Source organism: Pristis pectinata, chromosome 8 (genome assembly GCF_009764475.1).
Source record: "Pristis pectinata isolate sPriPec2 chromosome 8, sPriPec2.1.pri, whole genome shotgun sequence".
NCBI lineage: Eukaryota > Metazoa > Chordata > Chondrichthyes > Rhinopristiformes > Pristidae > Pristis > Pristis pectinata.
Window position 1 is genome coordinate 24,691,806 of NC_067412.1, and position 16,321 is coordinate 24,708,126.

Here is a 16,321-nt window from a genome sequence, read left to right on the forward strand (position 1 = left end):
CGACCTTTAAACCACTCCTAAGACTATCTAACCCCTTCCTCCCACATATCCCTCTATTTTAAATTCCTCCATATGCTTATCTAACAATCTCTTGAACTTGACCAACATATCTGCCTCCACCACCACCCCAGGCAGCGCATTCCATGTCCCAACCACTCTCTGGGTGAAAAATCTCCCTCTGACATCTCCCTTGAACTTCCCACCCATTACCTTAAAGCCATGCCCTCTTGTATTGAGCATTGGTGCCCTGAGAAAGAGGTGCTGGCTGTCCACTCTATCTATTCCTCTTAATATTTTGTATACCTCTATCATGTCTCCCCTCATCCTCCTCCTCTCCAATGAGTAAAGCCCTAGCTCCTTTAATCTCTCCTCATAATCCATACTCCCTAATCCAGGCAGCATCCTGGTAAATCTCCTCTGCACCCTTTCCAACACCTCCACATCCTTCCTATAATGAGGCGACCAGAACTGGACACAGTAAGTGTGGTCTAACCAGAGTTTTGTAGAGCTGTATCATTACCTCGCGGCTCTTAAACTCGATCCCACGAGTTATGAATGCTAACATCCCATAAGCTTTCTTAACTACCCTATCCACCTGTGAGGCAACTTTCAGTGATCTGTGGATATGAACCCCAAGATTCCTCTGCTCCTCCACACTGCCCAGAATCCTGCCATTAACCTTGTACTCCACCTTGGAGTTAGTCCTTCCAAAGTGTACCACTTTACACTTCTCCAGATTGAACGTGGGAGGAAGGGGTTAGATAGTCTTAGGTGAGGTTCAAAGGTCAGCACAACACTGTGGGCCAAAGGGCCCATATTGTGCTGTACTGTTCTACGATTCTATGATTCTATGAATTCCATCTGCCACTTGTCAGCCTGTAAAGGTGCTACATAAACACAAACTATTTTAAGGTGGGACTGTCCTCTCTGTTGAGGTCTATTCTGCATGTTGACTGCCGGAACTTTCACTACAGAAACTAAAGAGGGCATGGAAAGAGTTGTTAAGACTTCCAAGTCATCGTAGTACATAACACTATCAAGCCATAAGAGAAAGGAACAGCAGCTGGCTCAGAGTGTTCATGCAAAAGAAGTGATGTAACCCAGGGACAATTTTTACTCCTGGTAAAAATATTTGAACCAGAGGAAAATACAAAACTGCTATTAGACAATTAGTTTCTTTACAATTAGGGAATCATAGAGCAAAGTGCCAAGTTGTGCAGTGTAAACCTCTGGAGTTTCTGCATCTCACTCTTGTTTGTGGGCTACAGAAACGTATGTATGTGAATGGTGGGTCAGGACCAAGTTTGGAATTGGCCATAATTCTTGCTGAACTAAGAATACTCTGTTAACTGAAAAGAGAAGACAGGGCAAAGTTCAAGATTTCATAGAGCTGGCAATGATTGAATTATTCCCAAGTCACTAAAAGAATCTCTGTGCAAGATTGCTAATACTGTCTGAATGTATTCCTAGAGGTTTTATTACATGACTATCTGCCTTTGACTGTGCTGTATCTCTATTAATCCCATTAAACAATCGATAGATCCATTCTCCATGCAACATCTCACTGCATTGAACAAAGAACAGCCTCTTTGTAAGTTGAATGAGTAATTCTTGCCAGTAGTCAAGGAGCCTTTCCTTTATCAACTTCAACATTTTTATAACTAATAAAGACAGGTTTTGAAAGAATTTTATTTTTAAGTGCCTCAGTGATTGTCCTCCTACATTCCTTCCATGAAGATTAATCTTCAGTGGTGGGAGACTCTGGTACATTCCTGGAGACTTGGCAACCTCAATTGCCATGGCTCCTGCAATCTGCAATGGAGGCTAACTTTCTACCTTACACATCTTTAGTTATTTTGGACAGATCATTTGGCAAGGTTGCAGGTTATGATATGGCTGTGGGCGACAAGTTGATTATTAAGCAGAGGGGTTGGAGTTACCCAAGAGATGTTTACAGATCTATCGTGAGAAAAGTTATATCTACAATTAATAAAAGAGCTTATATCAGTAGCATTAGTTTGTTAGCCAATTCTACTTGGCCTTGAGGATGAAAGTAGGGCAATAAACATAAAATGGTGACCAATAAATCCATCGGGAATTTGGAAGCACCTTCCTTACCTAGGGACTGGTGAGAATGTGGAACTTGCTATCACAGGGAGTGGTTGAATCAAATGTTAAACATGTTTTGTCAGAAGCTTAAAAAAAATCACATGGGCAATGGGACTAGAAGGTCCAGTTGATATAGTGAGATGAAGTAGGGCTCATGTGGAAGATGAACAACAGTGTGGATGCCTAGGGAAAACTCACCTAATATTTTAAACAGTAATTTTTAAGTACGAACACTGCAACTTTAAATTTAAGTGAAGCTTAAAGCTTAATCGCCATGACTGCAATTGTATGCCTGGTCAAAAAACAGCTTCAAAGTAATGAATGTTCATAGCTGATAAAGTATCAACTCTTTAAATGTTCCCCGATCAGCCAGAAGTAAAACAAAGAACTGTATTTATTTTGCAACTTACATTTCCCAGGTTCAGGATGTCCCATACTTCTTTGCAGCCGACAAAATACTTCCACTGTTGTGATGTACGAAATGTAGTAGGTAATTTGTGCATAGCAATCTCCGAGAAACAATAGGGCGATATTCACCAGGTGATCTGTTTTGGCAAAGTTGAGCGAGGGATAAATATTACAAATCAGGAGCAGGAGTTGAAGTAGGCCACTCAGCCCATCAAGCCTGCTTTGCCATTTAATAGGATCATGGTGTTCCAATTGTAAATATTTGCCAGGGCACTGAGGGTAACTTTACTGCAGTCCATCAAAATAGTGCCACCTCAGACAGCAGATGGGGGCTAGCTTTAACATCTCTTTCAAAAGACAACGAGTGACATTTGAGCCAACTGATATCAGACTCATCTGAGCTACTGGTTCTCATGATCTATTTTGTTCACATTTATAATACAGTAGAACACATTCCACAGTGAAGTATGGAACTATTGCTGGTGTTATACATTGGCATAACACCACTGTCATAAGCTCCTACAAATTCATGGAATCATCTCAAAAGTGCAGCTAAGACTTATTCTATGCAAAACACTGAGACTAACCCTGGTCACTTTGCAAAAGCAGCATATCAGAAGAGGCAGTTAACAGAACTAATCTCCTTGCAATCCACTTGTTACTGCATCTATTCAAAACAAAAATCATCCTATCCAGCGAGTTTTTAGGACTCTTCATTTCAAACCCCACCCACATGTATAGCACACTGCCTCCCAATGAATTTTGCTTCCTCAAATTCCAGTCTAAAGAATGTCTGTACAAAGAGAACAAATGAATAACCAAGCTATTCAAAAAGCTTTGTAATTTATTTATGCAATCCTATTAAGTCAACTCAATGCTGTCAGTACTGATAGACCAAACCTCATCATTACCAACTCTCAAGATTTTAACAATCCATTTTGCACAGTCCACAAAACTAATATCTTTCATGATGCCTCAATGGTTCTGCACTTCTTTCTACGGTACACAAGTAGCAGGAGAGAAGAGAGAAAGGAAAATCTTCAAATTATACACAATAAGTAATGGGATGGAGCTCCATGGAGATAGACATGTTGGTGTGATACATTTTAAAGACAATTATAAGAGCATTTGAGGAAGGATTTAAAGAATATTGTGCTGACAAAAAGCAATTGGAAAGTATCGGAATTGTTAACTATATCACAATCATGTCCAAATTTATATTGTTCAATTTTATCATTAATGATTTACTCTGAAGTAGGTGGTTTGTCAATATGGTGTTTTACTGTGTTGGAAAGTGATAACCATATTGTGGGCATCCTGGGGTATTTTCAATGTACAACACATGGGCACGGGGACATATTGTTCACCTTGAGACAAGTAATCTCAATCAATTCAGGCCCAAAGTTAGATTTTGGTTTCATATGCACATGCCTTTGTTTGAATACTGCACTTTGAGGTATGCATAATGAACAGCAACAGTGGCAGTGTTTGACTTGCAGCAGGTAAGGGGTAATGAGAAAGGTACAGTAGTTAACTTGCCAGAGTATCCTGGAGGACCAAAATTCCTGAAAGATCCAAGTTCAAATCCCACGATGTGGAATTTAAATTTTAAAACTAATTCTAAACTCAGATGTTGTGGAATTGGTTGGTACAGTGTATTACACATCTTCCTCATTCCCCAACAATTCTTCTTTCCCCCACTTCTCCTCACTTTCCACCTTAATTTCTCTGGGCTTTTAAGATTTGAACAGGAGCAGTACTGACATTATTTTTGTTTTGGACTTAAACTGGAGGTTGAGGCCCTCTAATTCAAATGGGGAACTAAATCAGAGCCACTATTAATATGAAATATGATCCATGTGCAGTTTTAACAGCAGGCTTTATACAATGCAGATGCTGTGCTTACAGAGGTCCGCTCATTGTAAATTCTTAGGATTATGTAGTCTGCAGACTCTGCCTTCATGGCTGCAGCAATCTGTGCTGCACAATGAATGACATGCAATGCAAGTAGAGGATATTGTGATATCCTGCTTACAATACAGCACGCAGCCATAGGATGAGGGGCCTTTCCTTGAGCAGCAGTAAAATGTCAAGGTCATGGAAGAGAGTCAGATGGAGGTACACCACCTGTGGAATCCCTCTCAACCAGCAAGGACAAGGGTGACTAAGATAAGCTAACTCTTGTGTGGGGGCTCTACTGCAAATAGTCAGTAAGTAAAAAGAACCATGAGAGGATTTTGTTCATTTAACTACTCTATCTGGACTAAGTAATAAAACCAGGAAAGAACTGCATTTATAAAGCACCTTTTACAACCTAAGTGTGACTCAATGTGCTTTACCACCAAGTAAGTAGTCTTTAAGTGAAGTTACTGCTGTAATGTGGGAAGCACAGCAGCCAACTTGTACACAGCAAGGTCCCATACACAACAACATGGTAATGACCATATAGTATGATTTAGTGAATATATTATATATTGAAAAGACATGCTGAAAAGATTCTCTTCTCTTCTTCAAAATGATGCCAGCATACCTTCTGTTCCAGAAGATCAGATCAGACCTCAGCTAAAAGTCTCGATGAGAAAAAAATGTCCTTTACAGCACTGCATTGGTGTGTCAACCTAAGTTTTTGTGTTTAAATTTCTGGAGTAGTTTTAATCCCACAGCTTTCTGACTCAGAAGTGAGCAAGTCACCACAGAAGTGAGAGATGTGTGTTTATTTCCTAGGAATGCCCCCCACCTCCCCCCCCCCACCTTTCTGTGAATCAACTAGTTGATGCAAAAACTGTTACAACAGATACCAAAGACAGCTTGGTCCGAGTTAAAGAAATTCCAGAAGACGGGTGTCCAATCGTTTCATATAACAGCTTGCCCTTTTCATGTGCCTGAACATAATTCATTCACAAACAAAGTAAACTGGAGCCAGGAATCTGAAATCTCAGTGACACAAATGTGCTACTGTAACTCCTTTTATTAATTTTAAAGAAAGATGATGTGAGACAGGGAGAAGTCACCTTCATCTGCCTCTTTAATCTCAAATATCTGGATCTGAAGCCAGGATAAAAGTGCTCCTTCACTGACTATAAAAGCCCTACTTTGGACTGCCTATTCTCCGGGACTGTAGATTAGTCTGAAGAACGCTTGTGAAGGTATAATGGGGACAAGAAAAACAGGAAAATAAAACAATTCTTCCATTGCTTAATAGTCATTTAAAAAAACACTGTTTGACTGGTACCCAGAGGCAGTTTGTCCAAGGTTGTGATGGGCATAATTCTTGGCACAGTGTTTGCCAGTTTACTCCCAATTCTTTAAGTTATTCTTGACTCAGTAGAGTTTAAAGATGGTAGCTCATCAATGTGCACAGATGTCAATAGCAACTACAATTCTCACTGAGACAGACTCTTCCCTTCCCACCCACAACGTAGTAAAGTGACCTAAGGATTTAAGACTGTGTGCCATATGAAGAGATATTGTATCAGATGATCCAATATTTGATCAACTTGATTTATATTAGCTCACTTAAAGCCCAGTATGTAGAAATATGCTAGGGAATAATTAGAAAAACACAAAAGCTGAATTCTGTGGCACTGGCCCAAGGTTTTGATGAGGCCACAGTGCCTTGTTATCCATTAACATGCTCAACCAGAACTGAATTCTGCACTCTATGTAATGCCAACTGAACTCTTGACTGCAAATACTGCGGAGAGCACAAACATTGCCACAGGAAACAACTCAGATCAGATAATAAATATGATTGGCTCTAAACTGGTTGATTAAGTTAATGTTGAAATCGTAACTTGTGCTGTACTTGTTTGGCTAGAGTCAGAGGCCTGTCTGCCCAACACAATGGCTTATTTACTTTCACAGTGCTGCAAATGTTTATACTCTTTGGATATTTGAAAAGCTAACACTGTAATCAGGACCGATGCGGTAGAGGCTAATGGAGATAAGGGGTACGTCTTGATTTAGGGTGAACATTTCATACTATGACCCCTGCTTCTGAACATTTCATGTCCACACTCCCTTCACTCGCTGGCCATTATGTCAGTGTCTAGTCTTTAATTCCTGGACAATATTCCAGAGTAACACCGGGTGGGTGGCAACTCTAATCTGGTGGGAGGCTCTATACTACAGTACTTGTTTATTCAGATTTGGAACATTAGAAAACATATCATCGGCATCAAAAGATGTGGAAAAGTTATTAAACCATCAGTTTATTATCAAGCAGGTGCAAGAACTGTCTTAAGCAAAAGGGGACATTTCTAGGCATGGCCCAGTGGAAATCCTTGACAACAGATCCACAGTCTTGGCAGTAAGGCCTAAATAAAGCTATGAACTGCTTTTCCTCACATACTAACAGACTCACCAATTAGAAGAAAAAATTTTGTGAACAAGTTATGAATCAGTGGGCTGTTCTGTGCCTGCCCAGTTTCTGATTATGACTGCAACAGAAAAATAAGTTGCTTTGTGCAACACTGAATGGGTTCTTAGAAATCCTTCAGTTGCACAATCACATTGTACGGAACACTTACTAAAAATTACTATTAATCTTAACTGAATTTTAGTTCTTACAGTAAAGGTTCCATAACTTGTGTGGCAATTTGTACGATTTATCCTGCAGGGTAAGGAAATGATTTATTTATGATTCATTCAACAAAAATACCTATGACCTGGAGACCACAAATCAAAATCCTTTAGAGAACTGGGATAGCAGGCCAATCAATGACACTGCTCCAATTATTGATAAAAATATCTGCCTCTACAAACCAGCACCCTAGGGCAGTGGTACGTGAAAGAAGACCCAGTGTCCAGTAATCCTTGAACTACATTAAGATAGGAGGGAGGGTAAATAATTCCAACAACAAAAGTAAAGATATGTGGTGGAATGGGCAGAGGGTGCGAGTTAATTAGGAGTTGGCAAATTTTGGTAAAAAATATCAAGGTAATAATCTGAATAAATGAAAGCTGGATAATATGAAAAATCAAGGAAATTGGATTTTAATTAGCATTACATAAAACCTTACAAAATCTCCTGGAACAATGTATTTGTGACAAGATACACAAGCCTAGAAAAGGCAGTGCAGGTAATAGGTGCAGTTTATAATCAGTGTGTGACATACCAACTACCACTCTGATCATGGCTCCATTGCTGCAACCAGCAGTGCTCAGGCCTGAAAATACATTGTACTTTATCCTTCACGTTTTCCTGACTGCGGAGGTCTTGTGTGACCACCAGTAGATTAGATCTCAAGGAGTGTTGGGGGGAGAGGTGGGGGAAGAGGAGAGCAGTACATCATATTGGCCATGAGAGGATTAGGGCTGAGGGAGGGAGGGGAGGAGTCCAGTTTGTTCATCTGAGAATTGGAAAGTGTTTAGTTTTCCCCTTGAGGGATCAAGTACTGGGGAGGGTGTGGGTTCATTTCACTGTATTGTAGTAACACCACAGCTGAAGTAGGATTTGTAGTATTGGGACTGATATTATGGAAATTGTTGAGGGAATTAAATAAATATATCTGAAACCGAACTTATAAAGTGCTTTTCAAAAACTCCTAAAGTCTTCACAAATGAAGTATTTCTTTGTGTGATCATTGGTCTTAAGGGGACAAATGTGACAGCCAAATTTGCACACACAGGATTCCATGAATAGCAATGATCATGACCAGAATATCTATTTTCGTGATGTTGGTTACCAGATGAACATGGGGGAAAACTTCCTTCTCTTTCTTCAAAATATTGCCACGGGATGTTTTACAGTTACCTGGACGAACAAACCTTTGGAGCCTTGGTATAGCATCACATCCAAAAGAAGGAACCTCCAACAGTACAGCATTCCTTTGGTAATGCATGGGGACTGATGGAATGGATTGTGCACTCTTGTCTCAAGTATGAGGCCTGAACCTGTCTCAGAAGCAAGTGTTCTACCCACAGTGAAAAGATTCCTAAATATATCAACACAAAACAAAATAACAATATTTCTGAATAAACAATCTTAACCCAGCTGAAGCTTCAACTTACAGGTGGAATAAGGAGTCTAGCAACTGTATGAAACAGAAAATATTACTTTACCGAAGTCAAAGGAACCGGAAAATGATCCTTCCAGCTTATGCTAATTAAACTGACAAAGATTAGTGAACCAGTAAAATCCTAGATGGTCAAGAGCTGTTCATGCCTTGATGACGATTGCCAAATTAGTTGTTATCTAAGCATACTTGATGACAGGAGCTGTACTGGTTTAAAGAAAGCATTCAGTCAGGAATTTTTAATTGTTTTCTATCCCACCCCTATAACCGGCCAATGCATTTCAGTGCCATCCTCCTCTGGTAGACCTGATGTTGGTCTGCATATCCTCTGATATTTAGCCCACATGATCAAAATCAATAGATTATAATATAATCAGTGTTCTCAAATATAAATGAAAAATTATGTTGTTTCAGCTTTGACCTTGATAATGAATATACAGGTTAAACTCCGATCCACATATTGAAAAATGTTTAAAATATTAAGTAAAAATTGGTACTTTGATTGATGTGTTGAATATGATAAATTTCTGATTGGCTGTTCTTGACACAGCAGTTGCTGGACCCTATGGATTCCATTCAATTAACAGGGAAAAGGGAGAAGATATATCCATAGAGATCACTAGATCTTAGCAGACTGTTTTCTTCAAGGTCTACGACATCCTTTTATGGCCAAAATCTGCCTCAATATCCTTCCATCTCATCTCCCACTCTTAAATGGCCTGTGCAGCTACAAATGGGGATAAAAATAACATTTGCAGGCTTTGAGTCCAGTCTCTACCTGAGATAAAAGAGTCAAAGAGCTATACAGCATGGAAACAGGCCCTTCAGCCCAACTTGCCCATGCTGACTAAATTGCCTAACTAGGCCCAAGTAGTCCTATTTGCCTGCATTTGGCCCATATTCCTCTAAACCCTTCCTATCCATGTACCTGTCCAAATGTCTTTTAAACATTGTAATTGTATCTTCAGCTGGTGAGTAGTATGAATTAGAAACTCATTTGCTTCTGAAAAGAGGCCTGGAAATTTTAACACCAATAAGCTTCATTTAAATCACACCAGTTGACCTTTCAGTGGTTGGGATCAGTGGAAAGGAGAATAAAGTCTCACACACACCCATCAACTCCCTCTTAGTTTTTTTGCCATTTATCTATTATAAGGGATAATTTATAGCAGCCAATTAACCTACTAACCAGCCTGTCTTTGGGGTGTGGGAGGAAGCCAAAGGAAACCTACACGTTAATGTGGAGAACATGCAAATTCCACACAGACAGCACCAAAGGGTGTGAAGAATATGCAGGTTTTTTTTATTCAAAGTCTTAGTACCAGCAGCAGATTGTAATTCTAAATGTTAAATAACCTATTAGTTCAAACAAAGAAATTAAAAAAACTGGATTAAAGAAGTGAAAGGATTGCAGCTAGAATACAGCCTTTAAATCATGGCTTTTGGGTGAACCCAAATTCAAGACTTCAAAGCTTTAAATCTTAACAAATTTACTAAGTATGTTTGCCACAGAAATAGGCCATGTAGCCTAACAGGTTCCTGCTGCTATTCCCACTCACATGCCTCCTACTGCAATTTTCATTACAAATCCATCATCATATCTTTCCATTCTTTCCTTCCTCGTGCATTCATCTACCTTTCCCTAGATGAATCAACTTATCCCAACATCTCCATATGTTGACATCCCCCTTCCAATGATTCTCGCAGCAAGGAAGTTTCTCTTGAATTCCTTGTTTAATCTCCTGCATTTATCCCATTGAAACCCCTTCATAATCTTGTAGTTCTATCAGGATGCCCCTCAGTATTTCCTTTGCGAGGGAAAATGATTACGTCTTGAATAGTCAGACTGGAAAACAGCCTCGGGTCTGACCGATATAACTAAATGGGCTTGCTTAATCTCATCCAAATAACCCCATGGAAAATGCAGTTAGTCCATCAGCATGGGTGTCATGCTTCAAATAATCAATGAGCTTTTCATACTGCAGATCATTTGCTCTGCATTGTGAGCAGTTAAGTATTTCATAGCTTCAGTCCCATGAGAATCACTTGGATGTTACCAGCAGGTTATATTTTTTCCCACTTCAACCCTTGAGAGGATATCATCAACCAGCCCAAAAGACACTTGACTAAACTCATGTCCAACTTCCATTTTAGCACTTAGAAGATGAATGCTTGCAAGTCCTTAAAGATCTTGAACAACAACAACAACATGCATTTATAAAAGGGTTTTAACATATCCCCAGATGGCTCATTTTTAAATAAAATGTATCACTGAGCCAGATGAGGAGGTATCAGGTTAGAAAGAGTTTGTGTTAAGGAGAATCTTTTATGAGGTAAGTCAATAAAGTCACCTATTCTCACCTCCTTAAAACTGCCCAAGTCTGCCCCTGCTTCAGTTCTTCTACTGTTAACACTGACAACACTTGATTATTCCAAACACACCCAAGAGGCCTTACTTGTACTGTTCTAAGAGGCACAGCACTGGTTAGCACTGCTGACTCACAGTTCCAGCGACCTGATTTCAAGTCTGACCTTGGATGCTGCCTATATGGCGTTTGCACATTCTATGGCAATGTGGGTTTCTCCTGCGTGCTCCAGTTTCCTCCCATACTCCAAAGACACACTGGTAGGTTAATTGGCCACTATGAAATACCACTTAGGTGGGTGGCAGAAGAGTTGGGGGGGGGGGGGGGGGGGGAATTGATGTGAGAAAGGGGAAATGTGTGAGGGAGTGACACTGATGGGAACACTCTGAGTAAAGATTCAGTGAGCTGAATGGCCTCCTTCTATGTTGTGAGGAAATAGCTGTGAAATTTGAGCTAACCCTAAACTCAAATGCCTGGATCCTAACTCTTCCATGTTAAAATTCTCACCAATGTTTTGAAATCCTTCCATCATCTCGCCCCTCCCTAATTCTGTAATCTGCTCCCTCCCTTTAATACTCTGATACGCTGCTCTAACCCTAGCCTTTGTTCATCCCCGAATTTAACTGCTACTCCATTAGTGGTAATTGGTTTATTATTGTCACATGTATCAAGATATAGTGAAGAGCTTTTGTTTGCATGCCATCCAGACAGATCATTCTATACACAAGTACATCGAGGTAGTACAAGACAGAAAAAAAAACAGAATGCAGAATATAATGTTACAGTTACAGAGAAAGTGCAATTCAGGTAGACAAATAAGGTGCAAGGGCCACGATAAGGCAGATTGAGAGACCAAGAGTTCATCTTTAACATTATAAGAGGTCCCTTTCAGAGTCTTATAACAGTGGGATAGAAACTGTCCATGAACCTAGTGGTACACGTTCTCAAACTTTAGTACCTCCTCTGTAATGGAAGGGGGGAGAAGGTGGGAGGGGTCTTTGATTATGTTGGCTGTTTTCCCTGAGGCAGCTCAGCCCTTAACTCCAATATTCCCTCACCAAACTCTCATCTGCATCTCTCTCCATCTTCTTTGCATCTTCCTGGTATTCTCTCAGCATTAATTTTTTTGTCGGAAAACTTTGCTGGAAGGTGCCTTTCAACATTTGGGCTACGTCAACTTTGCGGCAGAGAATGATGTAATTGTGGATCTTGCAGTGTTGGACTCACAGCTTTTGAGCTGATGAATTATTTTACTCCAGTTGTTTTGCATATTGCACTGATCTGAGCAATGTGTCATAAATGCCTGTCTTATTTTAGCTGAAGCAACGTGTCTACAAATATATTTTCAAGGATCAAGAATTCAAGGGAAGAACAGAACTGTGATCCTACTGCTCTTACAGGAAAAAGAACAAAAACACTTTGTACTTTGTGGTATGTAACATCCCCATGTTTGAAATCTAACACCACTGCTGAATATTTTGCAGAATTATTCAGCGTGATATTGGAAATAGCAAAATAGCAGGATACACAGGATCAGTTATACTGCTGAGCCAAAGTCACTTCAACTTCAAAATGAATTTTATAGTTGTTCACATCCAAATGGCAGTGTTGATCCTCGTCTGTTTAACTGTCAACTTATTGAAAAGTTTAAGGCTTTCAGCCGTGTATTATACCCATTTAATGTAGATTGTGCCTTTATTCTGCAAAGTTCACAGCTGAACAACATAGAACACGGTACAGTACAGCACAAGAACAGGCCCTTCAGCCCACGATGTCTGTGCCGAACATGATGCCAAATTAAACTAATCCCTTCTGTCTGCACATGATCCACATCCCTCCATTGTCTCTTTAAAAGCTTCTTAAACGCCACTATCATATTTGCTTTCACCACCACCCCAGCAGCAAGTTCCAGGCACCTACCACTCTGTGTAAAGAAAACCTGCCCTGCACATCTCCTTTAAACTTGCCCCCTCTCATCTTAAAGCCATGCCCTCTGGTATTTGACATTTCTACTCTGGGAAAAGGATTCTGTCTATCTTATCTTATGCCTCTCATAATTTTGTAAACACATTTAATTTCATAAAAACAGTATGTGAAGCATCATAGGAATATCAACATGAAAACATAACATCAAATGTGATCAAAATTCCTGTCAAAGAAACAGATATTAAGGAACTACATTGAAATGGAGAAATTAAGGGAGCCAATTCCAAGGTTTAGAGCCAAGGCAGCTGAAGATATGGATTCCTGTGACGAGCATTGAAAATCAGGGATCTGCAAGAGGCCAGAATAAGAGGAGCGCAGAGTTCTTCAAGAAATGTAAGGCCACAAGAGATTATAAATTATAATATATAAGGACATGGAAATGATTGGAACACAAGAATACAAATTTTAAAATTAAGCCATGGTTGATTTTAGTCTTGGTTTAATTAGGACCTTGCATAACACTTTCTTTCGTACATGTCCAGAGGAAGCAAGGTTTTAAAAGTTATGTCATATTGCACTCACAAAATTTAGAAGCATACAACAAGTTGGTAGTATTAGTATTAGCAGGATAAGGAAGTGTAGGTCAGAGAGATAAGTCATTTAGAACATAAGAATATAAGAAGTAGGAGAAGGAGTAAACTGTTTGGCGCTTCAAGCCTGCTCTGCCATTCATCAAGATCAGGCCTGATTATATATCTCTTCACCATTTTGCAGCATTATCCCTGATCCCCTTAATATCCTGATCCCTCCATCTATGTTTTGAATTAACTCAATGAACTCACTTCCAAAGATTCACCACCGCTGAGTGAACAAATTTCTCCTGATCTCAGTCCTAAAAGGCCTACTCTTTATTCTAAGTCTGGACCCCTAGTTCTTGATTTCTCATCCCTGTCGAGTTCTGTAAGAATTTTGTAAGTTTCAATGAGGTCTTCTTTCATTCTTCTAAACTCTAGTATATAGGCTTAGTCTCTACAATCTTTCCTTATATGACAAACCCATTATCCTGGAACCAGCTTGTGAATCTTCATTGCACCCCCTCTATTACATCCTGTTTTGGTAGAGAAAACAATGCTGTACACAACACACTGGATGCAATGTCACCATTGCCCTATGTAATTGCAGTAATGCATCGTTATTCCTGCACTCCAATCCTCTTCTAATAAAGGCCAACATGCCGTTTGCCTTCCTAATCATTTGCTGCACCTGCAAGTGAGTTGTGTATAAGAACATTAACATTGCCCAATCTCTTACCATTTAAAGAATTCTCTACTTTTCTGTAAATCTTTCATAAATCTTGTACAAATTCACTGATAAGACAGTGTACAAGAAACCAAACACAGGTGCATACTGAAATATATATATATAAAAGAATGAATATCTTGCATCTGTATAGCATTTTTTATAATCTTCAGATTTTTAGCCAATAAAGTTCTATTGAAGCTTGAACACTTTTGTAATTAAGAAACACAGCAGTCAACTTGCATACAGAAAATCCCAAAGCAACAATGTGATAATTACCAGATAGTCTAATTTCAAAATGTTGATTTAAGGGGTACTGTCCAGGGTACTGAGGATAACTCCTCTGCATTCCCTGGTTGCAGGATCTTTCTCTTCCATCTGAGAGGAAATATAAAGTTTCATTCCAAAGACTACAACTCCAAAACCGCAGCACTATCCAGAAATGGGCTGGAAGTGTCAGCCAGGATTTTGTGGTCAAGTGCCTGGAATGGGACTTGAACCCACATCCTTCTGACTCAGAGACAAGAGTGTTACCCACTGAGCCACGTTCATATAATGGCCAAAAGCAGTTGTGGTTTCAGTCAACTAAACGATAGTGACAGTCTAAAAGATGTATGTTCAATTAATAAAATGTTTAGTTGCAGGATGATTATATTTTATTTTTTCTCTCTAAGTCTAAAACACAAAACATCCCAACTTTTCAGCTCCTTTTATGATTGACCCCTCACCATGGAATTTCTTCCCCAAACTACAGCATTGTGCTCCCAAAAAATAGGTTCACCTCATTGCATTGTGACAAACTATCACTTGTAAGATCCTTTTCTCTTTTTGGCTATAATCATGCATGCTGGTCCAAAAAAAACTTATTTGCTGTAGCATTATTAAAATTCAGGATTATGCAAGTACAGTTGAAAGTTACTGACTGCAAGAATGCCTGCAGGCTACAATTATTCAAGATAATCTATTGTCGTAATTGTGGTCCTGGACCAGCTATCGAGAGGATAAGAGTACAGAATAATATATAAATCCCAGGAAAATAAACCTACTGTTTCTCCCAGTCTGGTCACGTTTCACCCCAGTGCCACACAACAGTCTTCTCTTGATGCTCTAGTTAAAGTGGTCTCATAAGTCCCTTACTCTTACAAAACAATGCATCTACTGAAGGAGGTTGCCCTGCGCTAACTTCTTAGGGCATCCAAGAATGGGCAATAAATTCAGCATTGCCTGCTTCCTGAGAATTAAAATATTTATCTGTAAAATAAATCCTAATCTATGAGTTTAATTGTTCAGGTAGCAGGGGCTAAGAATAGAAGCTCCTCAAGAATGGTTGGGAAATTCTGGGGGACACAACAGGGAGAAAAGGTGTTGGAAAAGATTGGATAGCACACGTTAGTTGTGGAAATTAGAACTCAGAAACTTGATTACCGTCCATGGCACAAAAAATGAAAAAGAAACACAAAATCCAGTGGTAAAATATTGTGGAGCTCTGAAATGCAGAGGGATCTGGGTATCTTAATGCATGATTCACAAAAGGCAAGTATGCAGATACAAGTAATTAGAAAAGCTAATAGAATGTAATTACTTGTTTATTGATATGGAATATTTTGAGATAGGGCAAGGGCATTCTCCCCACTGCCCTGGCCAAAATTTATTCCTCAATTTATACAGAAAAACAATTGTTCTGATTGCCACATTGCTGTTTGTGACAAATTAGTGCTCCGTTTTTTACATTACAATTGTGACTATATCTCAAAAGCACTTCCTTGATTATTAAGTGCTCTCTGGAATATCCCAAATATATGAAAAATGATGCAGATTTTTCTTTCTGTTCATTTTCTAGAAATAAATAAACTTCATTCTCGTAGAGGTAACAAAGGACATAAGAAATTGGAGCAGGGTTGGGCCATACCTGCCTCAGGCCTGATCTGGTGTTCAGTAAGATAAAGACCAAACTTTTTCTAAATCCACCCAATGTATTCGTCAATAGCAATTTAAGAGGGCAGCTGAATCCTTTGTTTAACAGCTCAGACTGCACAGAATTCCCTCAGTGCCACACTGAGAGTATAGCTCTAGACTTTGCACACAAGCAGGAGTTAAACCCACAGCGTTGTTCATTGAAGTAATAACTACTTCAAACAATTAACCAGTGAGAACCACAATGACTTATTGACCAACTTCAAATCTCACAAAATAGAT

General features: G+C 39.4%; 2 protein-coding genes across 9 annotated transcripts in view; one reads left to right on the forward strand and one right to left on the reverse strand.

Annotated features, from left to right (window-relative positions):
- The window catches only part of LOC127573099 (uncharacterized protein C7orf50), a 281,007-nt gene that overhangs the window by 57,867 nt on the left and 206,819 nt on the right, over positions 1-16,321 (reverse strand). The window lies entirely within an intron of this gene.
- Positions 1-16,321, forward strand: part of gpr146 (G protein-coupled receptor 146) — an 80,654-nt gene that overhangs the window by 36,408 nt on the left and 27,925 nt on the right. For 4 of the 6 annotated variants that reach the window (XM_052020961.1, XM_052020963.1, XM_052020960.1 and 1 more), the window contains one exon: positions 12,218-12,331. The exons of the other annotated variants lie outside the window; for them this stretch is intronic. The gene's annotated coding sequence lies outside the window, so the exon portion shown is untranslated. The remainder of the gene's footprint in view (positions 1-12,217; positions 12,332-16,321) is intronic. 6 annotated transcript variants of the gene reach the window in all.